We start from the raw sequence: 27,547 nt of genomic DNA on the forward strand, positions 1-27,547 counted from the left end.
ACAAATTCTGCCTCTCTCTCTCTCTCTCTTTTTAATTGTAATTAACTGTATGCTAAAGAAAAATAATTCAAAACTACTTCATATAACTTAATTTTCTTTCTATAATGAAAAAAATGAAATGAAATGGAATGGAATGACAGCAAGATTTACTTTCTTGCCAAATAGCTTTTCTAATAGTAAAATGACTGTCAATCAAAGTTGTTACTTATTTTACTTCCTAAATGGCATAAAGCCTAATTACTGATCTCCTGAATTTTTTTTTTATCCATACCAGGGAGACAAGATATCCTTTTTATCTAAGTGGACAGAGAAATATAGGAGAAAAGGACTTAAATTATCAATATGGTGTGAGTTTTGGTGAGTAACTTGAAAATTTTTCTTTTTCTGTCTTTAGGTTTCTCAGTTTGCAAAGCTAGATTCTCATATTAAAGAAGCATAAGATTAACCATTGTACCATCTTCACCTCTGTTCTTTTATCTTGTGGGGTATTTAATTAATGAGTAGTTATTAATTAGTAAAAACAAAAAAATCCAAAAATACAAAATAAGCCAAAACAAAACCTCCCCCAAAACCCAGTAGCTAGTTTGGGATTTTAAAAGAGCATATTTATAAATTAGATAATTAAATATATAAGAGCATATGGTGTACATCTATATATATACATAGATTTATATATATATACACACACACACATACACCTATATACACATACTTATATAAGTGTATATATGTAAATACATATTTATATTTTAATTGTTGAATATTGTGTTTAAAGATATAGATTTATTATCCATTTTCCATTTTGTTTTGGTCTGATATAAAAGCATTCCCCAGTTTGGAGAAGGTCACTATTCCTCTCCATATATTACAACTAAGTTACATTTAGACTCTCATATTATCAATAGTTCATTTAAGTTACATCTGGCCCCAAGAACAGTCTCCTTACTAGACTGTACTGGATTATATTATCCACATACGTCCAGAAGAAGCTTTTTTTTATTGTTGTTGTTAAGATTTTTAAAAAAATGTATTTACTTGAGAGAGAGAGAGGGAGAGGGAGAAAGCACAAGCAGGGGGAACAGCAGAGGGAGAACCAGGCTCCCCATTGAGCAGGGAGCTTGACTTGGAGTTCCATCCCAAGACCCTGGGATTATAACCTGAGCCAAAAGCAGCAGTTTAACCGACTGAGCCACCCAGGCACCCCGGAAGAACTGTTTTTATTAGCTCTTTCCTCTGCTGCCTTACACCAAGGACTCAGTCATTACCTACATTAGCTACTGGTACTTGTGTCTCACATATAGGACAGTCAGGAAGAATCCAAACATATTTTTCTAGGTACATTGCTTGTTTCAAATGTAAATAATTAGAATTTTAAAAATAATGCTACGTTTTATAATAGAAATACTTTTTTAAATAGCAGAAATATATCCACCAATTTGCTTTCCTTTGGACTATCAAAAGATAAATGGGGTTTTTCTTCAATTACTGAGTGATGGGTAAGCTCTTACTTTAATTCAACGTCTATTTTAATACTTTGCTCCATGTAAGAAATCCCTTAAAATCTATGACAGATATACATGTAAAAGGGCTTTTTGTGTTCTGAGCAAATCAAAACAAAGCAAAAACAAAAAAAAGGAAAAAGAAAAATTGAAATAAAAATACATTTTTTTGTATGAAGAGGGAAATGGCTTGATCTCACTATATATCTAAACCCCTTTGTGTTATCAATTATATATCTTGGATTTATGAATTCACAGAAGTAGATATGTTGGCATAGCACTTTCTATTTGAAGAGTAGAGCTCACAAAGGTACAGGTGCCATTCATATATTATACAAGGGTATATGGTATTGACATAATATTACTATTGTTGTTAACCTTGATCATGTTGTGGAGGTAGTGTTTGACAGGTTTCTCCCCAAAACCCACAACCTAGTCGAATCATTAGAAGAACATCAATAAAGTCTAAATTGAGGAACATTCTGCGAAATTCCTGACAAGTACTTTTAATTGTCAAGATTATCAAAAACAAGGAAAGATTGAGAAACCTTTAGGCTAGAGGTGCCTAAAGTAACATGATGGGTAAATGTAATGCGGTGTCCTAGATGGAAGCCTGGAGTAAAAAAGGAACATTAGGTAGAAATATGAAAAAAGCATGGACTTTTCTTTATTCTATTAATAGTGTATCAATAGGGTCACCTGGGTGGCTCAGTGGGTTAAAGCCTCTGCCTTCGGCTCAGGTCATGATCTCAGGGTTCTGGGATCAGGGTCCTGGGATCGAGCCTCACGTCGGGCTCTCTGCTCAGCAGGAAGCCTGCTTTTCCTCTCTCAATGCCTGCCTCTCTGCCTACTTGTGATCTGTCTGTCAAATAAATAAAATAAAATCTTTTAAAAAAGTAGTGTATCAATATTGGCTTCTTGTGACAAGTGTACCATACACTTGCTAACAGTAGAAAAACTGGGTGTGGAGTGCATGGGAACTTCCCTCAGCTTTTCCATAAATCTAGAACCATCTAAAATTTTAAAGAATTAATGAAAAAAAGTCTAAAAAATGTAAAAACAAGTCACCCTGAAACTTCAAATATAAGAAATGTAAGATCTCATTCCCACTAAGTCGACATTCCTTGTGTTTTAGTCAGGTATGATATAGAAGGAAAGTCTAAACATGTTCACAGTCCTTTTAAAAAAATGGTTAGTACTATTGGACATCATGTATATGGTGTTTGGTGAGGTGTTATTTGTTATACACAGAAATTATAGGTGGAGAAAAAAGAATTTAAAGGCCTTCTGAGACTATGATCCTGAGCAATTTAATGTGATAATCACGATCAAAAGGAAATTGCTGTCTTGGCCCCTCCTTTTTTATAGGACTATTTGACAAAGCTTACTTATAAGGGGAAAGAAAGGGAACAGCTAAGGAATCCTGTTCTCAGTGACAGCTGATGCCCTCCATGCCCAGATTTTCCAAGTGTTCCTCATGCTTAACCGTAATACTTGCTGTGTAAGTTTTTTCAGATGTTCTCCAAAAAGCAGGAGGATGGCCTTTATTACTAAGGGTGGCTCATCATAGTCTACCTTCTGATTTCTTTTTTTTTTTTTTTTAACCACATGTTCAAGGCTTGTCACACATTTATCTGTTTCTTGTAGGATAGTGCGAGTTTGTAGGTTCTTTTGGCTAAGGTAAAATACTTGTTTTATGTTAACTATACTGGAACTAAAATTAAATTAAATGATAAATAAAGAGAAAAAGAAATACTCATTTTATGTTTGGAAATGCTAGGTCTGCGGAATGAGAACCACCAGTATTTTTCCTTCATTTTACTGATCCTTTCCACAGCCTAACGTGCTTAACCACTGACTGGACAACCACAGGGACTGATTTATTCTCCACATATTGACCATCGATTATACTCTAGGTCCTGTTATAATAGGCATTAGAGTTACTGGGTGAACAAGACAGATTGGGTTCCTGTTCTCTTGCACTTCTGTTGGAGATTAGGGGCTATAGAAGACCATGATCAGCCTCAGGAAATGATTGCACATTGTGACAAGGACAGACATACTCATTCTACTGTGCTTCACTTTATTGTGATTCACAGATATTGTGTGTTTTGTTTTGTTTTGTTCTTTTACAAATTGAAGGTTTATGGCAACCCTGTGTTGAGCAAGTCTACTGGCACCATTTTTTCCAACAGCATTTACTTTGTGTCTCTGTGTCATGTTTTCATAATTCTCACAATATTTTTAGCTTTTCATGTTTATTATATTTATATATAATATATAATATGTAATATTAGTATTATATATTATATATTAAATAGAATATATTTCATGATTATATTTATTATGGTGATCTGTGTTCACTAATTACGACTTGCTGAAAGCTTTGATGATAGTTAGCAGTTTTTTAACAATAAAGTATTTTCCAATTAAGATATGTATTTTTTTTTAGACATTAGGCCATTGAAACTTAATAGGCTACAGTATAATGTAAACAACTTTCATATGCACCAGGAGACAGAAAAAATTCATTTGACTCACTTGTAGTGATGTCTTCTTTATTTGGGTGTCTGGAACCAAACCAGGAACATCTCGGAGCTATGCCTGTAATACAAAGAAAACCAATCCAGTGCTTTGAAAGTAATGACGTGAGGTGGGGGGGACATTAACTTTATATGTAGGCATTTCAGAGAAGCTGCCATTTCAGCTTAGGAAGAGACTCTGTAAAGGAACGTGCTTGCTTTATACTTTCAGATTTCCTGAGAACTTTACTTAGAGCAGAAGCAATGATATTACAGAATTTGCAATGGTGTATTATTTAGCCATTTACAAAATGCATTCAAAATGTAGAATGTAAAAAACAAAAGTAAAATGTATAGACCCTTCAAATCAGCAATTCCAATTCTTCATAATTAGTAATGATTTTCCACGTTGGTTGCATATTAAAATTACTTGGGGAGATTTTATTAAATACCCATGCCTGGGCTCACTCCCAGATTCTGATTTAACTAGGTCTAGTGGCGATAGGGGCTGGGGAGCATAGGCAGTGGTATTTTTGAAAGCTCTCTACACGTTTTAAATGTGAAGTTAGATTTAGGAAACACTGACAATAAATATTCACTCCTATGAACCTGGAGTCTGAACAAGGATGGTAGTACCGTATTGTTTCTAATAGGAAGTTCACAACATGAATGCTTGTCAATAAATTTGGTTAAACTGATATGGTATGGGGGCACCTGGGTGGCTCAGTGGGTTAAAGCGTCTGCCTTCAGCTCAAGTCATGGTCCTAGGGTCCTGGGATCGAGCCATATATCAGGCTCTCTGCTCCGTGTGGAGTCTGCTTCCTCCTTTTCTCTCTCTGCCTGCCTCTCTACCTGCTTGTGATCTCAGTCTGTCAGATAAATAAATAAAATAATAAAAAAAAACCCCAAAACTGACATGGTATATGTGTATTTTTCCTATACAATTCCATGGAATAATGAGGTTGGCAAAAATATTCTGGTATGGAAAGATCTGTAAGACATGAAAATAACAAGTTGCAGAATATGATGTATAGTTTGGTTCCATATGTATAAATATATTCACAAAAATCTATGTAATTCTATATGCATGTATGATGCCTATCTGTGTTGGCTACTGTTCAGATAGGTGAGAAAAGGAGTTATGGGAACTTCAGAAAGATCCAACCTGACTGTAGATTCAGGGACAGTAGGGAAAGATTAGGAAGACTATCTCCTATTATGCCTCAGAACAATGAAGCATGATGTCGAGATTTAGGATATGAATTTGGAAATGATGTCACTACGTTTCCTAAAATGGTCATGGCTAAGTGTGTTGCAGTGGAAAGGTGATATCTGCAAATGGCTTGGGATTTGGAAAGAGAAGGTACAGGTACTCACTATCACAGTCTCACTCATTATTATGCTCTCCCTTTATTGGCACTCTCTCTTCCTCTCCTCGCTTTCTCAGTTGTGCCCAATTTGTGGATCTCTGGGATACATACTTTACATAGACACACACACACAAACACACTGCAAGGACTTACAGGCTCACTGACACACACACCCTACAAGACACACAGTCTCATCGGTATGCACATGGGCGTGCACACACATATCTACATCTTTCCCTGGCAACCAACTATAGCCCTGGAGAATTAGATCATGCTAAGAGCTTCTCATTATTTATCAAAGGAGGTGAGTTTTGCATTTTTACAATTGTGATGTGAAAAATAGTAATATATGTAGATTCACAGCTTCCCCTGACCCCACAGCATTTGTCCTCTGATGAAATGGGAAATCTTCTGATCAGCTGCTGTGAGGAATGCAATTAAACAAAGAACTACACTGCTCGCTGCTCGGGGGTTACTAGGAAGGAAGATGAGAGCTTTGGGGAGCTTCATGTGGGGGACACAAGTGCTGTTGGAGAACCAAGATGGCAGAACAGGGTGGAAGTCTCCATGGGTAAACCAAGAGATGGTGGACTTGAGCATTTTGAAGTGCTGTAGAGTAAGAGATGACAGGAAATTATAATGAGCTGTAGTGGACTAAGTTCTTGGACTTGATGTTTTAGAGAGAAAGAGGTGAATAAAGTGTAAACTCCTCTTTGGGCTGGATTTCTTTATCTTTTATTTATTTATTTTAAAAGATTTTATTTACTTATTTGACAGAGAGAGAGAGAATGTCTCGGAGTACAAGCAGCGGGAGTGGCGGACAGAAGGAGAGGGAGAAGCAGACTCTCTGCTGACCAGGGAGCCTGATGTCGGGCTCAATCCCAGGACTCTGGGATCTTGGCCTGAGCCGAAGGCAGACACTTAACCAATTGAGCCACCTGGCCGCTCCTGGATTTCTTTAATCGTCACAACACTCAGTGTTGTGGCTAAGTTGTTTGCTTCCCAGGGTTTATGAGGAACAGATCATTTGGACAATGACACGTAATTGTTTAAATAAAACGAGTTCTATCTGAATCCACAATGAAAAGCAAGATTTAAGAAAAGTAAATGTGTCAAATGACAAGTGTATAACTGGCAACAACTTTTAATAGAATTTTTTAATTTCTATTTCAATATCAGGGCTGTGAGTTGACTTGGAACTTCTATTTTTCAGGTATAGGATGAATCATTGCTGGACAGAGCCTATAGATTGGCTCTATGCTTCTGTATTGGTGATAATGCAGTATACAGGGCCTGTTGTATGTGTTGCTATGTTTAGAGCAAGATGTTTTTATTAAAGAGGGATTACTTACTTTAGATGTGGGATGGGTGAAAAAGTATCTTACTTATGATTTTTGAAAAAGATATATATTAATGCAAATGTGTAATAGAGTTCCCAAGTGTCTACTCATTGAATGCCAAGCGTTTAGTATACACTACATCTACCTTGGGTAGAGTCCTGCATACAAATCAGGAATACAATCAAATTAGTTTTTTATTTTTATTTATTTATTTATTTATTTATTTTAAATTTTTAAAGATTTTATTTATTTGACAGACAGAGATCACAAGTAGGCAGAGAGGCAGGCAGAGAGAGAGAGAGAGAGGAGGAAGCAGGCTCCCAGCTGAGCAGAGAGCCCTATGCGGGGCTCGATCCCAGAATCTGGAGATCATGACCTGAGGTGAAGGCAGAGGCTTTAACCCACTGAGCCACCCAGGTGCCCCTTTTTTTGTTTTTTGTTTTTTTTAGAGAGGAAGAGGGTCCCCTGGGTGACTCAGTATGTTAAGTGTCCAACTCTTGATTTCAGCTCACATCATGATCTGAGGGTTATGAGATGGAGCCCTGCATCAGGCTCCATGCTGGGCATGGAACCTGCCTAAGAATCTTTCTCTCCCTCTCCTTCTGCCTTTCCCCCTACCCCTGCTTATGCATGCACACTCTCTCTCTCTCTCAAAAAAAGAAAAAAATAAGAGAGAGGATAAAATAGCATCTCTGATCTTAGTGAAATTTTTTCTTCTTTTTTTTTTTTTTTGTAGTTCAAATGTCTTTTTTCCCCCTTTTGTAAGTTTAAATTAATTAACATATAATGTATTATTGGCTTCAGAGGTAGAGTGATTCATCAGTCTTATATAATACACAATGCTCATTATATCATATGCCCTCCTTAATGTCCAGCACCCAGTTACCCCAAACCCCATCCCACCCCCTCGGGAGCCCTCAGTTTGTTTCCTCTGATTAAGAATCTCTTAAGGTTCATCTCCCTCTCTGACTTCATCTTGTTTTTCCCTCCCTTCCCCTGTGATTCTCTATTTTGTTTCTTAAATTACACATGTGAGTGAGAGCATATGATAATTGTCTTTCTCTGACTGACTCGTTTTGCTTAGCATAATATCCTCTAGTTCAGCCACATCGTTGCAAATGGCAAGATTTCATTTTTTGATGGCTGAGTAGTATTCCATTGCGAATATATACCACATCTTCTTTATTCTTTCATTTGCTGATGTACATCTATGCTTTTTCCATAGTTTGGCTATTGTGGACATTGCTGCTATAAACATTGGAGTTCAGGTGCCCCTTCAGATCACTATATTTGTATCTTTGGGGTAAATAGCCAATGGTGCAATTGCGGAGTCATAGGGTAGTTCTATTTTCAACTTTTTGAGGAACTGCCATACTGTTTTTCAGAGTGACTGCACCAGTTTTCATTCCCACCAATAGTGTAGGAGGTATCCCCTTTTCTCCCCATCCTCACCAGCATGTGTTGTTTCCTGACCTGTTAATTTTAGTCATTCTGACTCGGGTGAAGTGGTATCTCATCATGGTTTTGTTTTTTTTTTTTTTTTTTTTAAGGATTTTTTTTTTTTTTAAAGATTTTATTTTATTTATTTGAGAGAGAGAGACAGTGAGAGAGAATGAGCGAGGAGAAGGTCAGAGAGCGAAGCAGACTCCCCATGGAGCTGGGAGCCTGATGTGGGACTCGATCCCGGGACTCCAGGATCACGCCCTGAGCCGAAGGCAGTCGTCCAACCAACTGCGCCACCCAGGCGTCCCTTCATCATGGTTTTGATTTGTATTTCCCTGACACTGAGGGATGTTGAGCATTTTTTTCATGTGTCCTGTGTCCATTTGGATGATTCCTTTAGAGAAATGTGTGTTCATGTCTTCTGCCTGTTTCTTGATTGGATTATTTGTTCTTTGGGTGTCGAGTTTGGTGAGTTCTTTATAGATTTTGGATACTCGTCCTTTATCTGATAAGACATTTGCAAATATCTCCTCCATTCTGTCAGTTGATTTTTGGTTTTGTTGACTGTTTCCTTCACTGTGTAAAAACTTTTTATCTTGATGAAATCCCAATAGTTCACTTTTATTTTTGCCTTTGTTTCCCTTGCCTTTGGAGACATGGCTAGCAAGAAGTTGCCACTGCCGAAGTCACAGAGGTTGTTGCCCGTGTTCTTCTCGAGGATTTTGGTGGATTTCTGTCTCACATTTAGGTCTTTCATTCATTTTATTTAGGTATTTTGATTCATTCATTTCATTTAGGTCTTTCATTCATTTAGGTCTTTCATTCATTGAAAATGCTATTTGCTGTGGGCTTTCCATATATCACTTTTATTTTATTCCATTTTTGTGTATGGTGTAAGAAAATAGTCCAGTTTCATTCTTCTATGTGTGGCTGTCCAATTTTCCCAACACCATTTCAACAAATGAGACTCATCATCTCATCAACTGAGACTGTCTTTTTTCCATTGGATATTCTTTCCTGTTTTGTCAAAAATTAGTTGACCATAAAGTGGAGGGTTAATTTCTGGGTTCTTTATTCTGTTCCATTGATCTATGTGTCTGTTTTTGTGCCAGTACCATACTGTCTTGATGATGACAGCTTTGTAATAGAGCTTGAAGTCTGGCATTGTGATGCCACCAGCTTTGGTTTTCTTTTTCAACATTTCTTTGGCTATCTGGAATCTTTCTTGGTTCCATACAAATTTTAGGATTATCTGTTCTAGCTCTGTGAAAACAGCTGATGGTATTTTGATAGGGATGGTATTGAATGTATAGATTGCTCTAGGTAGCAGAGACATTTTAACAATATTTGTTCTTCCAATCCATGAGTGTGGAAAGTTTTTCCATTTCTTTGTGTCTTCCTCAATTTCTTTTATGAGTGTTCTATAGTTTTCTGAGCACAGATCCTTTGCCTTTTTGGTTAGTTTATTCCTAGGTATCTTACAGTTTTTGGTGCAATTTTAAAAGGGACTGACTCCTGAATTTCTTGTTCTTTTGTTTCATTGTTGGTATATAGAAATGCAACTGATTTATGTGCATTGATTTTATATCCTGCCATGTTGCTGAATTGCTGTATGCGTTCTAGAAATTTTGGGTGGAGTCTTTTGGGTTTTCCACATAGAGTGTCATGTCATCTGTGAAGAGTGAGAGTTTGACTTCTTTGCTGATTTGGATACATTTTTTTCTTTTTTGTTGTCTGATTGCTGAGGCTAGGACTTCTAGTATTATGTTGAACAACAGTGATGATAGGAGACATCCCTGTCATGTTCCTGACTTTAGAAGAAAGTGTCTCAGTTATTCTCCATTGAGAATGATATTTGCTGTGGGCTTTTCATACATGGCTTTTATGATATTGAGGTATGTTCCCTCTATCCCTAAACTGTGAAGAGTTTTAATCAAGAAAGGATGCTATACTTTGTCAAATGTTTTTTTCTGCATCTATTGAGAGGTTCAGGTGGTTTTGTCCTTTCTTTTATCTATGTGATATGACACATTGATTGGTTCGCAGATGTTGAAGCCCAGGAATAAGTCCCACTTGGTCGTGGTGAATTCTCCTTTTAATGTACTGTTGGGACCTAGTGGCAAGTATCCTGGTGAGCATTTTTGCATCCATGTTAATCAGGGACATTGGTCTGTAATTCTTTTTGTTGGGGTCTGTGTCTGATTTTCGCTTCAAGGTAAGGCTGGCTAATAGAAAGAGTTTGGAAGTTTTCCTTTCATTTCTGATTTTTGACACAGCTTCAGAAGAATAGGTGTTAATTCTTCCTTAAATGTTTGTTTGAATTCCCCTGGGAAATCATCCCATCCTTGTTTGTTGGGAGATTTTTTGATTACTGCTTCAATTTCCTTGTTGGTTATGGGTCTGTTCAGGTTTTCTGTTTCTTCCTGGTTCAGTTTTGGTAGTTTATAGATCTTTAGGAACGCATCCATTTCTTCTGGATTGCCTAATTTGTTGTCATATAGTTGCTCATAATATGTGCTTATAATTATTTATATTTATTTGGTTGTGATCTCTTGTCTTTTTGATAAGTCAGGCCAGGGGTTTATTAATCTAATTAATTCTTTCAAAGAACCAGCTCCTAGTTTCGCTGATCTGTTTTACTATTCTTTTGGTTTCTATTTCATTGATTTCTGCTCTAGTCTTTATTATTTCTCTTCTCCTGCTGGGCTTAGTCTTTATTTGCTGCTCTTTCTCCAACTCCTTTAGTTATAAGGTTAGATTGTGTGTTTGAGAACTTTTTTGTTTCTTGAGAAAGGCTTGTATTACTTAGGATCACCTTTGCTGCATCCCAAAGGTTTTGAACAGTTATGTTTTCATTTTCATTAGTTTCCATGAATTTGTTTAATTCTTCTTCAATTTCTTGGCTGACCCATTTATTTTTTACTAAGATGCTTTTTATCCTCTATGTATTTGAATTATTTCCAAATTTCCTCTTGTGATTGCATTCAAGTTTCAAAGCATTGTGGTCTGAAAATATGCAGAGAATGATCCTGTTTTTTTACTACTGGTGGAGACCTGATTTGTGACCCAGGATGTGATCTATTCTGGAGAATGTTCCACGTGCACTCAAAAAGAATGTGTATACTGCTGCTTTGGAATGGAATGCTCTGAATATATTTGTGAAGTCCAGTGTGTCATTCAAAACCCTTGTGTTCTTTTTGATCTGCTTAGATGATCTGTCCATTGCAGTGAGGGGGCTGTTAAAGTCTCCTACTATTCTTGTGTTATTATCTATGTGTTTCTTTAATTTTGTTATTTATTGGCTTATGTAATTGGCTGCTTCCATGTTAGGGACATAAATATTTACAATTGTTAGATCTTCTGGTAGGAGAGACTCTTTAATTATGATATATTGTCTTTTCTCATATTTTATTACAGTCTTTGGCTTAAAATATAATTCGTCCAATATGAGGATTCCTACCCCAGCTTTTTTTTTTGATGTCCGTTAATATGATAAATGGATTTCCACCCTCTCACTTTCAATTTGGCGGTGTCTTTGGGTCTAAAATAAGTCTCTTACCAATAGCATATTGATGGGTCTTGCTTTTTAATCCAATCTGACACCATGTGTCTTTTAAGGGGTATTTAGCCCTGTTTTTCACCTCCAATTTTGCTCAAGTAACTGAATTTATTATGTGTGTTCCTTGCAGATATAATTTCTTAAAAACATAGACACTTGTTTTGTATTTCTCTAAATATTGGAACTAAATCTTATTGAATTAGAATGGAATTTGTTGCCATAACTCCCTTATACATTCCTGAAAAAAGGGGTTGTTGATTAATTAGGTGTAGTAAACAATAATTGTGAAAATTTGAAGTTCTTCATATGAAATTTTTTTCATTTGTAATAATCACTTTTCAGTATGTTACATTTAAAAAGTTTGTGTCAATTTCACTGATATATCTCTCTAGATAAAATAAGAATTAACTTAGATATGTGAAGAATGTGTGTGTGTATGTGTGTGTGTAGATGGCAAGATATTAATAGTTATTTTTAGTGTAAAATTATAGATGAATTTCCTTTGCTTATTTATATTTCCTATTTTTCTTCTGTGATTGCAGTTTACTTACATAATAAATAAACAATAAAAATTTTTTTTACAATAAAATTATTTTAAAGCCAATGGTAAAGGTCAAATAGAAGTACAACAAGCAGAGTTCACGTAAAAGTCTACTTGTTGAACTTACACTTAAGGTTTAGGACTAGACTTAACTTCTGTCACACTTACACAGCTCAGTTCATGTCTGTGTGATAACTATGTGAAAACTTGCCAATGAGAGGCACTTGAAATAAGTGGGTTTCATATAATTCCATGCCAGAACAGCTACTTCTTTAGATTTTCATCCTTAGTTGACATATCCACTATGCCCAATAATTTGCCTACCAGAGCTAGCCTATAACCTACAATTTATTTTCTTTCAGAGCTTTGTCTACAAATTACAATCCACATTTGGTAGATATACTCTATATAAAAACCATATCTTCTTATTGGCTTTTTCCACTTACCAAATAGAATAAAAAGTAGAATTCATGGGTCTGAATCTCTCAAGTCCTAAAAAATAAGATTTATTAAGCCACACAGTATTCCAATCATAATTTGCCACATCAGGTATCAGAATGTTTTCATGATTTATTCAAATAATGATTATGTAGTTCATAAAGTCCAATCTCAAAGCTAAAACAAGTGATGAATGATTGAATTATTCCTCTATTAGACTATTGACTAGGGAAATTTGGTGAAGTTTTGACTAACTATGTGACCATTGACAATTAATTTAGCTTCACAGAGGCTTATACACAAAATGAGAGAATAAATGGCATAAGACCTAACTTCTCATTTTACTACAAATTTCTATGCTTTTTGCTTTTTGAATAGCATTATTATTAATGGACATCTCTTGAGGGTTAATGTGTATTATCTCCATCAATCCTTACAACAACTCTGAGGTAGGTGTTTAATTTCCATTTTTCAGGGGTGCCTGGGTGGCTCAGTTAGTAAAGTGTTTGCCTTTGGCTCAGGCCATGATCCCAGGGTGCTAGAATCCAGCCCTGGTCTGGCTCCCTGCTTGGCGGGTGGGTGGGGGAAGGTGCCTGTCTCTCCCTCCCCCTCTGCCTCTCCTCCCCACCCTTGCTTTCTCTATCACTCACTTTCTACCTCAAATAAATAAATAAAATCTTTTTTAAAAAGTGATTTCCATTTTACAGATAAAAAAAACTCAGGAAGGTAGACGTAACATGCTAGTTACACACACTAAAAGTGTCCAAAAAAATCCCCCAGAAATAGAACCTGGTTTTGATGCAAGCTAAAGCCTAAGCTCTTGACTACTGCTTCTTATTGGCTGGGGAGGGGGGGGTTAATTACATGTGAAAAACTAGGTGTATTATGTCTCAGCTCTTCAGGTATGACAGAATTAAATTTTAGCTTGTAAAAAAGGATTCAGTTGAAGATTATGTTTCAGAAAAAGAGAGGCTTTAAGATAGAAAAGGAGGTTGCAGTGCCAATGGCAGAGAGACCATGGGAATCCCAGGAACCACAAAGTGGAATAATGCGTACAATAGTGATAGGATCATACTCTTGGGTTTATTATCCAGAGAACAACTTAGGTATATGACCATTTGCCAATGGAATTATTACCTATGAGACATGCAAGATGTACTCCTAATGGCAACCAACAATTCTGGATCCCCAGTCTCCCCACACATCTCCTTTCCCTCTGCAGATCATGCTGTGGTCTCAGTGATGTCCCCTATGCAGGGCCTGTCAATTGCTGTATCACACACCTTTCCATGGCATCTCCCAAGATCATTTAGATTCTAGTCCAAGAGTAACCTCTTCAGAAAGACCTTTCCCCAATCACGCAATCTTAAGTAGCTCCTGTCCCAGTCATTCTTGAGGTCAGCATTTGGATTTATTTTTTTCATGGTCTTAATAAGTTGTGTATTTTTACTTTTTTTCCCCCAATACATTTAGGAAGTGAGCTCCATGAGAGGAGAGGAGAGGGACTCATCTGGCTTGTTCTATACTGAATCACAAGGTTACAGACAGTAAACTTAAAACAATGATCTAGTTATTGAATGGATGAATAAATAAATGAAAGAATGTTATGTGTTTTGGTGTTGGCAAATTGGCCAGTTATGTTGGCCAATAATTAAATGACCTAAGACAGTTTGGAACTCCAAAATTTGAGTTTGGAGTATGGCCATGAGTAGGGAATGGACTGCTAGAACCTGTTCTGAAAAGATGAAAGCTTTGGTGTTATTTACTCAAAGGAAGGAAAAGCAATGGCTTAAAAGCAATTTTAATTATGTAAAGTGTCATAGCGAGAGAATAGTCATCAGCTATTCTTATTATGAGACTAATAGGGATGAGTGAAAATATTTTATTAGAAATAAATAACTTACCAACTGGAAATTATGAGATACTCCAAAAGTGTTCTGAAATGTCGTAAACTGTTTCCTCTTAGGATATATAGGTGTTTAAGTGCAAGCTATCTAAGGGACTTGAAGTGGATAATAAAGATAATTTTTAAAATATTTATACTTCTTTCATCACTAAGTTTTTAAGCAGTGTTATTTCTTTCACACTCAATAAATCCCATCCTTGTATAAGTAGGAGACAGGTATTACTTTCCTCCTTCTGCTCTTAGAGTTGCCTTATTAGAGGTCATGCCACTTCCAGGGCAATCCAGGACCCATGCTTTGGAACCCTGTCTTCTGAGAGAGAAGATGAGCCATGTGGAAGTGAAGTCAGCGTGATTCTTTACATGGTTAGCATGCTGCTTCCCTTGGAGGGGCAGGGGGTATAGGGTTTCTCCAGGAAGGACATTTATAGTGATTAAAATTGCTCAGAGCTTGCTTCATTGTGTAATTCTGATACTGTAGTATGTGATTCTGGCAAGATGAGAGTATGAAGGGGACAGAAAATCCCAGACGGTGGCATGGAAGGGCATAGGGCATTGATGTTACCTCAAGGAAAGGGGTTGTGGCACCAAGAGAACACTCATGGATTGGTCAGACTCTTGTTCAGGAATGCCTCTTGGTCATCTCCTGAGAAGGGCCAAGGGCAATGATTGTCCCCATAGCCCACTATCATTCTGTGACAGAGAGTAGAGCTCCAGGAAGAAACTGGCAGAGGATGCCCTGGGAGTTGATATTTTTCTGGGAAAGAAAGTACAAAGTATCTTTTAGGACAAAAGCATTAAAAACAATTTCTAAATGTGTGCATACCTTAAAAGCTAGTAATTCCACTCCTAGGCATATACCTACACAAATGTCTGTGTATACCTATAAAGATGTACCTAAACATCCTTAGTAACATTATTCATAGCACAAAACTCAAAACAACTCCCATGTCCACCAACAGTGGAAAGGAAAAGTAGAGTGTGGTATATTCATATGATAATATATTACACAGCAATAAGAATGGACAAAATACAAGTATATATAATGAGACGGATCAGTGTCATTTGGTTGGTACTGCGTTAAAGAACTCAGATCAAAAGACAATATGTACTCTATGATTCCATTCATATAAAGTTCAAAATCCAGTGAATCTGACTGATGGCATTACCCCTGAGAGGAGCGTGGGCTAGAGATGGAGAGTGAAGAAGCCAGTGTTTACACAAAATATTCATTTTGTGATATTTCATCAAGCTGTATTCTTAGGATTTGTCACTCTTCCAAATGTATGTCATACTTTAATAAAAAATTCAATAAGGGACAGATGTAATACTATCCTCCAAACTAGAATGCATGACATTAAGTGGAACTGAAGGGTCAGAGGGGTGCTGTTTTAAGCTTGTTTGAGGAGCCTCGGATAGCATGAGCGTAGCTGTCTCCCAACTTTGAGGATGGGCAGCAACTGCAGGGACAGGAATAGCCCGTGGCTGACGATGCATTTGTCTCTTCTAGTCCTGGTCAAGGTTTTCTAATTCAGGCTCGGGAGAGTATCCATGTCTCCAGGGAAGCCACACTGTGGCATGTTAGACATTCTCTAGGGACCAGCAGCCTCAGTCCGTGCATTTGGAGGAGTTCTAGAGGAGCGGACAGAACAAAGGGCACGCTTGTCCCGTTGTAAACCGACACCAGGACTTAAAAAAAGGCAAGACACCTGTTCTCCTGTAATTATAAGTCTCAGCCTGAGATTTCTTGATACATTTGTCCGATACATTCTTTTATATCAAGTAATTGTGGGCTTTTCCAACATAGGAGAGAGCGGAGACCATTACAGCAGGGCAGAAAGCAAATGGGGTGGCAGAGGCCCTTTTCTCAGCTTGTAATGAACTATTTGTAGTCGAGACCAACAACATGTATCGATTCTCACCAAGTGGGATTCTTTACAGAGTGAAAACACTGTCTGCCCCTGAGGCAGGACCCATGGGACGGTTCCTTCCATTGTCTTTCAAATGCACAGATTAAACTCCTCATAAAATGCATCTTCTGACACTTCCACACTGTATGCATGAAAATCCCCTCAGTGCCTTTTTGGCAGTTAGGATCCTTGCAGCTTCGGTTTACAAGAGCCTGTGTCCTGGCTGGAAAAGTGAGTTTTGTTCCTTCCCTGGAAACCGCAGAGGAAGAAGGCGATTGCTGTTTGTTGAAATAGGCTGCATATTTCACAAGTTCCATCTCAATAATCTTCTGGAGGCAAGAATGAATTTGGGATTGGAAAGGGCATTACGACAGGACTAAATAAATAGCATGAGGTCCCTCAGCACCTCGCCAGCCAGCAGTGTGACAATGTGATTTTAAGACTTTACATTGCAGTTTCTTTCTTTGGCAAACAGAGTTTGAAAGGTCGCACACAGAGACAGAATTTTAAGTCTGGACACTGAGGACACTGGGTCTTTAAACTCCAAAGCAGTAACATAATCCCCAGAGAAGTGCCAGAAACTTTCCAAGTAAACTTTATTGTCTGGAATAATTGTTAAATCCAATATGCTTGCGGTGTTTCCTACAATGTAGTTTTTTGAGATGTATTCATATTTTTGTATGTTTTCCCAGCTTCAAGACTAGACTCTGCCATTGTGTGTCTGTAAAGAAATCCCATAATGCCGCACATCGATACTACAAGTCTAGAAATTCAAGATATCTTTTTCCAAAGATTTTATTTATTTTATTTTTGCAGAGAGGGGCAGATGGAGAAGCAGACTCCCTGCTGAGCAGGGAGCCTGAAAGCCCTTTGGTTGGAACCGGGAGGAATGAGGAACCAGCAGGTTCAGAGTGCTCGAGTTTGATGTTTGGTTTGAACTCGTTTCTTTTTTTAAAAAGATTTTATTTATTTATTTATTTGATAGGGAAAGACAGCACAAGCCGGGAGAGCAGGAGAGGGAGAAGCAGACTCCCTGCTCAGCAAGGAACCCGACTTGAGGCTTGATCCCAGGACCCTGGAATCATGACCTGAGCCAAAGGCAGACACTTAACCAACTGAGCCACAAAGGTGCCCCTGAACTCATTTCTTCTATCAAATTGTAAATATTTCTTTAAGGAAGGAAAACGACTATCTGAATTAGGCCTTGTATGTGAGTGAAATCATTTTTATGGTCTCCTCACAATGATGTGTTTTTCCCAGAATTTTGAAAACACGTGGATGAACTCCTGTCTCATCTCCTGCTACTCGCCTCCTCACACATTGGATTCTCTTAATTCTGGCCTGCCTCAGTCCATTCATTCCATCTTTGCACTTCAGGACCTTTGGATACACTCTTTTCTCTCCCTGGATCGCCTTCCCACCTTTCTTTCAATGATGGTTTTCTTTCTGTCCTTCAAATCTTAGCTTAGAAGTCATCTCCTTGAAGAGGCCTGACCTATCATTCTCCCCACAACATATTGCAATTCTTCATTTACTGGGCTCAGGGCATTTAGAAGAATTTGAATTACTTATTTCCTTGATTGTTGTCCCTCTTGGCTATGACAATGTAAATTCCATGAGGTAGCATTCATAGCTCTCTTGTTTAGTGTTGAAGTTATCTAAATTAGCATAGTATCTGACATCGAGTATGCTCAGTAAATATTTGTTGAATAAGTGCTGCTATTTTTTCTTTTTGCTATGCTAGGTTATTTCCTAAGGGATGGTACCTTAGATGTCTCCCACTCCCATCCTGTCAGGGGGACGGTTTTAATTCTTTCAGTAAAAAAAATAAATAAATAAACAGAAGTATTTACTAAGTTTTGGAGAAAGGAAGAAAGAGAGTTGCTCTCATTTCCTCTTTCCAACGCTGTATTTGTTATCTATTGCTGCATAACGAATTGTCTCAAAACGTAACAACCTAAAACGACAATGAATGTTTACTATTTCATACAGTTTCTATGGGTCAGGAACTCAGGACCCGCTTAAATGCATGATCCCGGCTCAGAGACTCTCATGGGGTCTGTCACATCAGCCAAGCTACAGTCCCCTGCAGACTCAGCTGGAGCTGGGGCTGGAGACTCCATTTCCAAGGCGCTCGGCTCACCTGGCTGGCTTGTTGAGGCTGGATCTTTTTTTTTTTTTTTTTTTTTTAAGATTTTATTTATTTATTTGACAGAGAGAGATAGAGATCACAAGTAGGCAGAGATGCAGGCAGAGAGGGGGGAAACAGGCTCACCGCCGAGCAGAGAGCCCGATGCAGGGCTCGATCCCAGGACCCTGAGACCATGACCTGAGCCGAAGGCAGAGGCTTAACCCACTGAGCCACCCAGGCACCCCTCGAGGCTGGATCTTGCCAGGAGGGCTCAGTTGCTTGCCAGGTGGGTCTCTCTGCATGGCTGTTGGAAGGTCTTCACAAAATGGCTGGTGACTTCCTTCAGAGCAAGTGATCCAAGAGAACAGACTTAAGACAGACTTCAGCTAGCCCTGAGAGTCACACATGTTTCTTCTCAATGCACTATTCGTTGTTCATGTCCCCCTATTCACGGTGGGAGGGGACTTGGTAAAGGTGTGACTAGCAGGAGGCGAGAATCACGGGAGGTCGTTTAGAGGCTGGCTTTCACAAGCGGCTTCATGGTTGTGTCCTTTGGTTTCTGGGGTTTTTCATCCTGTTTCTTTTCCTCCATCAGCTAATAAGCACATCAGCCCTCTAATAAAGAGATCTCCCAGGACACGGAGACACCACAGTAGATACTTGCATGCCAGAAAACAATATATCTGTGCTTCTCAATATCAATTTCTGCATCCACAGAGATCTCCTCAGGTCTCTCCCTGTGCTGCATAAACAACAATTTGTAAAAGATTCTCCACAAATAATTTTTTTGGAGTGAGGATGAAAAAGCAAACAAAGGGATCAATTTTCTCCCTCGTGAACCTGAGGGCTGGTTTTGTGCTATGACTTAGGTATACAATTGCCGGACTCCAGAAATACACATCAATTTTAATCAAAAAGAATTAAACATGCCATTAACTTTTAACTTTCATCGTCTGAGTAGATGCCTATCAGACTCGAAACCCACTCAATACAAACCAGACTTTCACTCATGGGTGGTTGTATCCCTTTCTTTCTCTCTGAGTTTGAAAAAAAAAAAAAAAAGAAAGAAAAAGCATTTGCATTTGGTGGAGTTTATTCCAATCATTAAATTTAATGCCCAATACATAGAATGGGTATTTCTAATCCTGTACCTACTTGCCTTAGTCATAATTCATCACCAAAAGCTGTTCTATAAATGTTATCCCTATGGCCATGGCTACTTTAAATTAATATCCTACTTATTTGTAAAATGCTTTAGGGTTTTTTAAAATATCCACACTCCAGCCTTTCCTTAAAAGGTTCAGAGAGTGTAAGATCCAAATTTAGCAGTGGAGCATCAGTAACGTTTTATATCATGAGAATACCATTCATTATGATTCTCATTTAAGTGATCTGATAGTTAGGATTTGCTAAAGAGAATTTCCCATTTAATATCTCATTTATGAGATAACCACTTTGTAGATCAATTTACCAATATCTAGTGGAGTTGGAGTTGTGTATATCCTATGGCCCAGTAATTCCAGTCCTGGGTACATATAATAGGAATACTCAACCACATAGCATGAAAATGTGCACTGAGCATTGGTACAGTGAAAAATTTAGAAAGTGGAAAAGGTAAAAACACAAATGGAGGACAACACAAACCATTAAAAATATGAAGTACTGATATAATGCATCCAATGGAATATTCTCTAGATGCAAAAATGAATAAAATGATACATATATCAACATAGATGAGTCTCACAAACATTACAGAGAAAGATAAAAAGCAAGTTGTAGAAGCTATACATAGCATAGGATTCCATTTGTATGGCTTAAATGTGCAAAACAGTATTACATATTTTTTATGGCCTAAACAGAATAAAAGTATGATACTAATGAAAGTGACAAACCCCCAAATTTAAGATAGAAATTTTCTTTGTGAGAAGGAGAGAGGACAAATTGGGTCTGGAGTAGGTAGATAAAGGGATATAATTATAGTTGTAATGTGTTATTTCTTGTGTGAGGTGATGAATGTATAAGTTTTATTATTTATACTGTATAGAATATCTCATAATTAAAAATCCAATGAAGTGCTAAAATCTTCTGAGAACTATAAGCTTGGTTACTTGATGGTAAAAACCAGGATAGAGTTCTAACAATGCTCAACTTGTGTGCAAACAACATTTTATGTGATATTTTTTGCTGGAATTTCTATATTTTTTTGTATAGACCTCTGCTGCTTCCAACATTGACTTCACCTTTTATCCAGGTGGTTATTTTGTATAAAATCAAATGTAATCCTCCTTCACTTTCATATCTAAAAGTGATTTGGTTACATTAGGTCATTTGTGTTTGGCCTGATGTATATTGTTCAGCTGTAATGTTTGATGTAGGTATATAACTTTGGCTTTTGAAAATAAAGACACTAAGAAATAAATCTAGGTTCATAAAAGGGAGAGTTAGACTTTTAAGGATTTCTGAACTGCTTCCGCCACATATTCTAAATAATCTTTAAGTATAGCATTCAATTATTTGCTCTCTTGCTCTTTCGGTTACCTTTTTAGTATTGCAAGAGAGTTCAGGAAAAGGAATAGAGGAAGAGATGAAGGAAGGGTGACTGAAAGTGACTAGCTTTTTTCTGTACATGTGTAGTTGCTACACCCTTATCCCTAGCAAGTGCTTAGGAGGTTTGCACATTACATTTCTATAAATGCTTTGGGATGTCTCTTGTAGAGTTTCTGAGGATCTACCCTCATTTGGAGAAATACAGGTCTTGAAGCTTGGCATTTCCTAGCGTGGAGTGGCTGTACCACTGTAAGTTCCAATAATTATTTCTAAATATCGGTGATCTTTTTAGAAAATGACAGTCCAATAGACACAGAGTGAAATTTCCAGCATCCTAGCCATCAGAAATATAGGAAACAAACACACACCTAGGGAATAAGGGAAACTAAATCCCAGGTGCAAAGACATAGTTGTCCCAAGTTTCATTAAATCTTTGGTTCTCAAGTTTGGCTGCACATTGGAATCCCTGGAGGAGTTGTGAAAAACAAACACACACCTCAAACCAAAAAAACGACTGATGCTTAGTCTCCTTCCCAGAGATTCTCATTTATGTAATGTGGATGCAGCCTGAGCGTCAGGATTTTAAAGAAACGTCCAGGTGATTCCAATGTCCAGTGACATTGATAAACCACTGCCTTCAATGGTTTATTAATTTTTTTCTGTAGGACAAAACCTGAACGTGTGATTCAAAATAGTTTACTGAGTCCTAATGCATGTCCAGCCCCAACCGCTGTTGAATCAGTTTGTGCAGTTTAAAGGTAACTAGTAAAAGACTAATTCTATCCAAAGCTCGGCCTGATGCGGACAGTCAGCAGAGCCGCAGCCAGGATGAAGGGAGGAGGAGTCATGTCCCTTCTTCGCTGTCACCTGAGTGGAAGCAGAATGCCACTTCCCAGCGATCCTGGATGTGAAGCATCCGAGAAATGGTGTCATGGGTCCTGAGCAGTGCTTTGGACATTGTGAACACCTAATACCTATTCATGAAGAAAAACGGATGAATAAAGGAACAAAAGAAGGCAAGAGTGACGGAACACTCGGCGCATGCGTCACCCAGCAAGTCTCTAACACGTCGAAAGTTTCGTGTCTCTCTTGTATTTATTCCCCAGGCATTTTCTGTAGGAAGGAGCTCCGTCTCTGTAATGTTGATTGTCCCCGATCCTAATCAGGAGTGGAGGCGGCTGCTCATCTCCGCTCTAGTTCGCGCTCGCTCGCTGAGCTCCCCCCCAGGAAGCCAGGAAGGGAAAGCTCTGTCTTCGCAGCTGCCCCAAGATCAAGAGGTTCCCAAAATAAAATTAAACATGAACATTCAAGGACATTTCAAGTGGAGATATGTTTCCTTTTTTTTTTTTTTACTTCCTCAGCAGTACCTTAAGTATTGAAAAGAGCCCTTGATGAATGATCCTTCTGGGGCAGTTTTTAATTTCCCCACCAGCTCGGGAAGCATGTTCCGTTTCCCAGCCCCTTGCTTGCGCCGCTGCCCTCGGCCCCGAACCGCGGTCAGCTCCTTCACGGAGGAGGCCGGAGAGAGCGGGCGGCCAGCTCCTGCCATCAGTGCTGTTAACCAGGCTTCCTCTCGGGATATTTACACCACTTAAGGTTGAATTAAGTTCTCCCTCAACCTTCCCAGGGGAGGCAGGGAAATGCTGAAGTGCCTGCTTCCCTCATCCCTTTGCTCAATCAACACCGCACTTCCCTGGCTTCCACTTGACTGCTGATGTGCAGCGTGCAAGACTTTCCCCCAGCTAACAGGGAAGAAGATCGGACCAAAAAATGAAGCGCTTAAGTATGTCAGACTAACGAGGAGGAAAAAAAAAACAGTGGGAAATAATTTTGTCTGGTTTTTTTGCCTTTTATGAGACCTGGAGTCATGGTCCAAGGTTGCTGTTTCTTTTGGGTCCCTAATACAGAAGGGAAGAAAGGCAGGGGACACGTTTGGTTTTTCGTTTTAAAAACAGAATTATTGCCACTTATTTATTTTAGGAAAAGTCTTAATTTGTATTCTAAGCAAAAGAAAAATTTTTGACATGAAAACAAAAATGGGCAAAACAGTCAATGACAGACGTCCTTGGGGCAAATTTTTTAATTATTATTTTCTCCTTAATAAATTAACAACGCTCATTGTAAAACATTTAAATACTGCAGAATTCCATAGTTTAGAAAAGGTAAATTTTCCATGATTTTAATCCCAGCAATAGTAGTTTAGCATATATTTTTTGAGTTTTTTTTTCTATATATGACCTAACATATTTAATAATTCTGGCATTTTAAAAATTAAATCATATTTTATATATTGCTCTGCAACTTTATTTTTGTTCACAATACATACTCCATATCTTTTCTTCTACCCTGGAGTGTGTCGTTTTGCTCATTCTGGGTCACTTAATACAAAAAAATTTGTGTCAAATTTTCATGTGTCATTTGGATTCCAAACCACAGGCAATTGCCTGAGAAAGGATTTTGTTGCATGACTGTTCATTTGCATTCATAGAAATAGTAGCCTAGTTCCATTTGGAAAGGCAACACAAGCATTTACTGAACACATACTATATGCTGTGTATAGGGGTGATGTAAAAATGAATAAAGTATGTTTCAGCCCACGATCTAGTGCAGGTGACTCGAAAGGGGAGTAATTATAGTCTAAGGCCATGAAATTTAGATTCCACAACAGTGATCTAAGTGAACTCGCTCGGTCAAATAGAAGACGGAGAGACTAATTCTGACCTGGGAGAATAAGTGACACATTGAGAAAGACGTGCCTTGTGCAGTAGACCTCAAAGACAGGGTTGGATTTTGACGAGTGAAGAGGGAGAAATCATTTGCACACAGCTCAGTTACAGAACATAGTATGCTGTGTTGTGATTGTTTGCTTGTGTGCTTTGTCAATGTCTTCCACAAAAAAACTGAGCTCTTTTTTTTTTTAAAGATTTTATTTATTTATTTGACAGAGAGAGATCACAAGTAGGCAGAGAGGCAGGCAGAGAGAGAGAGAGAGAGGAGGAGGAAGCAGGCTCCCTGCTGAGCAGAGAGCCCGATGCGGGACTTGATCCCAGGACCCTGAGGTCATGACCTGAGCCGAAGGCAGCGGCTTAACCCACTGAGCCACCCAGGCGCCCAAAAACTGAGCTCTTTTGCAACAAGAAATCATTTCTTGTTCATCTTTACAGCCCCAAAGCCAGGTAAAGGGACTGTTCTAATAAGCATTTAATAATTGTTCAATTGGTCTTTTAAAGTTACATACTGAGTAACTACTGTGAGCCAGGTAGGTTCTCACACGCGCCGTATCCAGTTACTCTAGTAAGATAAATATTATCCTTCCTTAAGAACTGAGGAAATGGATCTGTGTGTTTGGCTCCGAGTCACCCAGCTAGAGACCTGCGGTTCAAATGCAGCTCTGTTAGATGACCAAGTCCCGTTTTTTTTCTTTCTCTCTTTGTTTTTTCTTTGCTATCCCAGGTTACTTTGTGAAAGAAATTGCCATGCTTAGAGAGTGAATTTCTGAGTTAGGAGAGTACCTTTATGTTAGGGTACATTGATAGTAGAAAATCATTGGTTTATCTGAAATACAACCTCAACCGAGAGTTCTGCATTTTTATTTGCTGAATCTTGCAGCCCTACTCACGCAGAGTGTGGGCTTCTACAGTTAGTCCACTGATGATCTTCTTGTCCTTCCTCTGGCTTTCCAGATGCAGCCTCTACCAGGTTACTTGCGCCAATAAGTGCCATGATTCAATGGGCAGGGTTATTTTGCAGATTTAAAGGAAGATGATTTTTTTAAACCATATGGAGGGGTGCTGGGTGGCTCAGTGGGTTAATCCTCTACCTTTGGCTCGGGTCATGATCTCGGGGTCCTGGGGTTGAGTCCCCCGTCGGGCTCTCTGCTCAGCGGGGAGCCTGATTCCCCCTCTCTCTCTCTGCCTGCCTCTCTGCCTGCTTGTGATCTCTCTCTCCCTCTGTCAAGTGAATAAATAAAACCTTTAAAAAAAAACCACGTGGAATATAAATTCTCTTCCAGGAAATTTTTGTTAATATAAGACCCATCCTGAACTTTGAGTCAACCTCATGCTTCAAACAGTGACTGTGGAGCACACCTAAAAGGGATCCCAGTTGCTTGCTTGCTGTACTCAAAATGAGTATTTTTTTGCCTATAAAATTATAAAGTATTTCATGCATGTAAAAATATAGAGGCTCATAATATACTATATACTTCTTCACATTATACATTCAGCATTGTGTTCGAGATTTATTCATATTAGTACATGCTACTCTGTTCATTTCTCATGGCTATATAATTTGTGCAAATACACCATAATTTATTTACCTATTCTCCTGTTGATACTGAAATTATTTTTCCTGTATATATGTCCTTACATACCTGTAAGAGTTTCTTTAAGGTATCTAGAACAGATTTCCTAGTCCATAGGGTACAGGCATCTTGAACTTTGCTAGATATTGTTGGTTTGTTGGATTGGTCTTCAAAGATGGACCTCAGTTGTACATTCTTGTCGTCAATGAGAGTTCTTGCTGTTGTAATTTCTCACCCCAAACTGAAAAAATCAGGCTTTGGAAATGTATGTCAATCTAAATGGGTTATAAATAAATATCTTCTAATTTTAATTAGCATTTTAATTATTAATGAAGTTGAGCATTGCTAGTAATATGCTTATTGGCCATTCAGATTTACCATTTGTGAATTGTCTGTATGTAGCCTTTGTCCATTTTTTGACTGGGTTTTTTATCTTTTTCTGATTTTTTGTCAGAGCTCCTTATGTATTCTGAATATAAACAGTTTTTTTTTTTTAAAGATTTTATTTAATTATTTGAAAGACAGAGATCACAAGTAGGCAGAGAAGCAGGCAGAGAGAGAGAGAGGAGGAAGCAGGTTCCCTGCTGGGCAGAGAGCCCGATGTAGGGCTCTATCCCAGGACCCTGGGATCATGACCTAAGCCGAAGGCAGAGGCTTTAACCCACTGAGCCACCCAGGCGCCCCATAAATAATTTTTATATGGCTTGTAAATATCTTCTCTAAATCTCTAAATTCATATCTTTTCCTTTACGGGTTGTCATACCTGAGTTTTTAAAGTTGTCAAATTTACCAGTCTTTTCTTTTATGGTTTGTATTTTTTGTTTAAGAAATTATTTTTAAGAAATTTTCCCAAATCCAAGTTCTTTAAGATATTTTCTTGTCTTTTCTTCTATATTTCTGTAATTTTTAGTATGATATGAAATAGGGATAATTTTTTACAGATTAATAATAAAATGTCTCAGGCGCCTGGGTGGCTCAGTGGGTTAAGCCGCTGCCTTCGGCTCAGGTCATGATCTCAGGGTCCTGGGATCGAGTCCCGCATCGGGCTCTCTGCTCAGCAGGGAGCCTGCTTTCCTTCCTCTCTCTCTGCCTGCCTCTCTGCCTGCTTGTGATCTCGCTCTGTCAAATAAATAAATAAAATCTTTAAAAAAATAATAATAATAATAAAATGTCTCAAGACTAGATACTGAACAGTGAATTTTTCCCCTACTGATTTGTAATAATACTGCTAAGAAATGATATTTGTCCATGTATCTGAGAATCTGCTTCTTGAATTTCTGCTGTGCTCCTTTGGTCTATTTCTTTGTGCCTCTAATAAAATCTCAAGGGCCAATCACTACAATTGTATAAAAACCATGCTATATAGAAGGATAATTTTTTCTGGTGATGTCATTTTGGAGAAACATCAGATTCAAGTGTCTTGATGGTTATCATTAAATTAAAAAGCGTTTAGTACTAAATGTATGATCCATAGAACAGACCAAGCACCTCCTCATTCCCTCTAGTTTTCTCATTTATATATTGTAAGGAGGAAATTAGACTCTCAGCTATAAGATCTCTTTCTCTAAATCAAGCTTTGCAAAGGGTACATAGCATGCTTGAAGGTCACTGCTGATGAACAACTTGGAATCAAGCTATTAATATTCACAGAACATGCCTATGCTAAGTGACAGGATTATAAAATATTCTAAAAGCCAACCTTGTAGTACTTTCTGGTAGAGTTAAGTGTTTCCAATAAAACCCCATTAAAGATGGGAGATTAGTATCACTAGTAACAACTTTGTATATTTCATCTCTCTATAATTTTATCAAAAATGAAGCTAATGTAAATGACAGTACAGACAAAAGGTTGATATCCAGGATCTATAATGAACTCCTCAAACTCAACCCACACGAAACAGACAAACACATCAAAAAATGGGCAGAAGATATGAACAGACACTTCTCCAATCAAGAAATACAAATGGCTATCAGACACATGAAAAAATGCTCATCATCATTAGCCCTCAGGGAGATTCAAATTAAAACCACATTGAGATAT

At 38.0% G+C, this 27,547-nt stretch overlaps 1 long non-coding RNA gene across 3 annotated transcripts in view; it reads left to right on the top strand.

Moving 5' to 3' along the window:
* The window catches only part of LOC122902264, a 107,396-nt gene that overhangs the window by 73,032 nt on the left and 6,817 nt on the right, over positions 1-27,547 (top strand). Inside the window, exons 6-7 of one of the 3 annotated variants that reach the window (XR_006383787.1) lie at positions 275-357; positions 21,372-21,449. This is a non-coding gene — a long non-coding RNA (uncharacterized LOC122902264). Of the gene's footprint in view, positions 1-274; positions 358-17,510; positions 17,532-21,371; positions 21,450-27,547 lie in introns of those variants that run through there. The other 2 variants (XR_006383788.1, XR_006383786.1) reach the window with 2 other exon arrangements.

The sequence above is a fragment of the Neovison vison genome, chromosome 3 (assembly GCF_020171115.1).
Source record: "Neovison vison isolate M4711 chromosome 3, ASM_NN_V1, whole genome shotgun sequence".
Lineage (NCBI taxonomy): Eukaryota > Metazoa > Chordata > Mammalia > Carnivora > Mustelidae > Neogale > Neogale vison.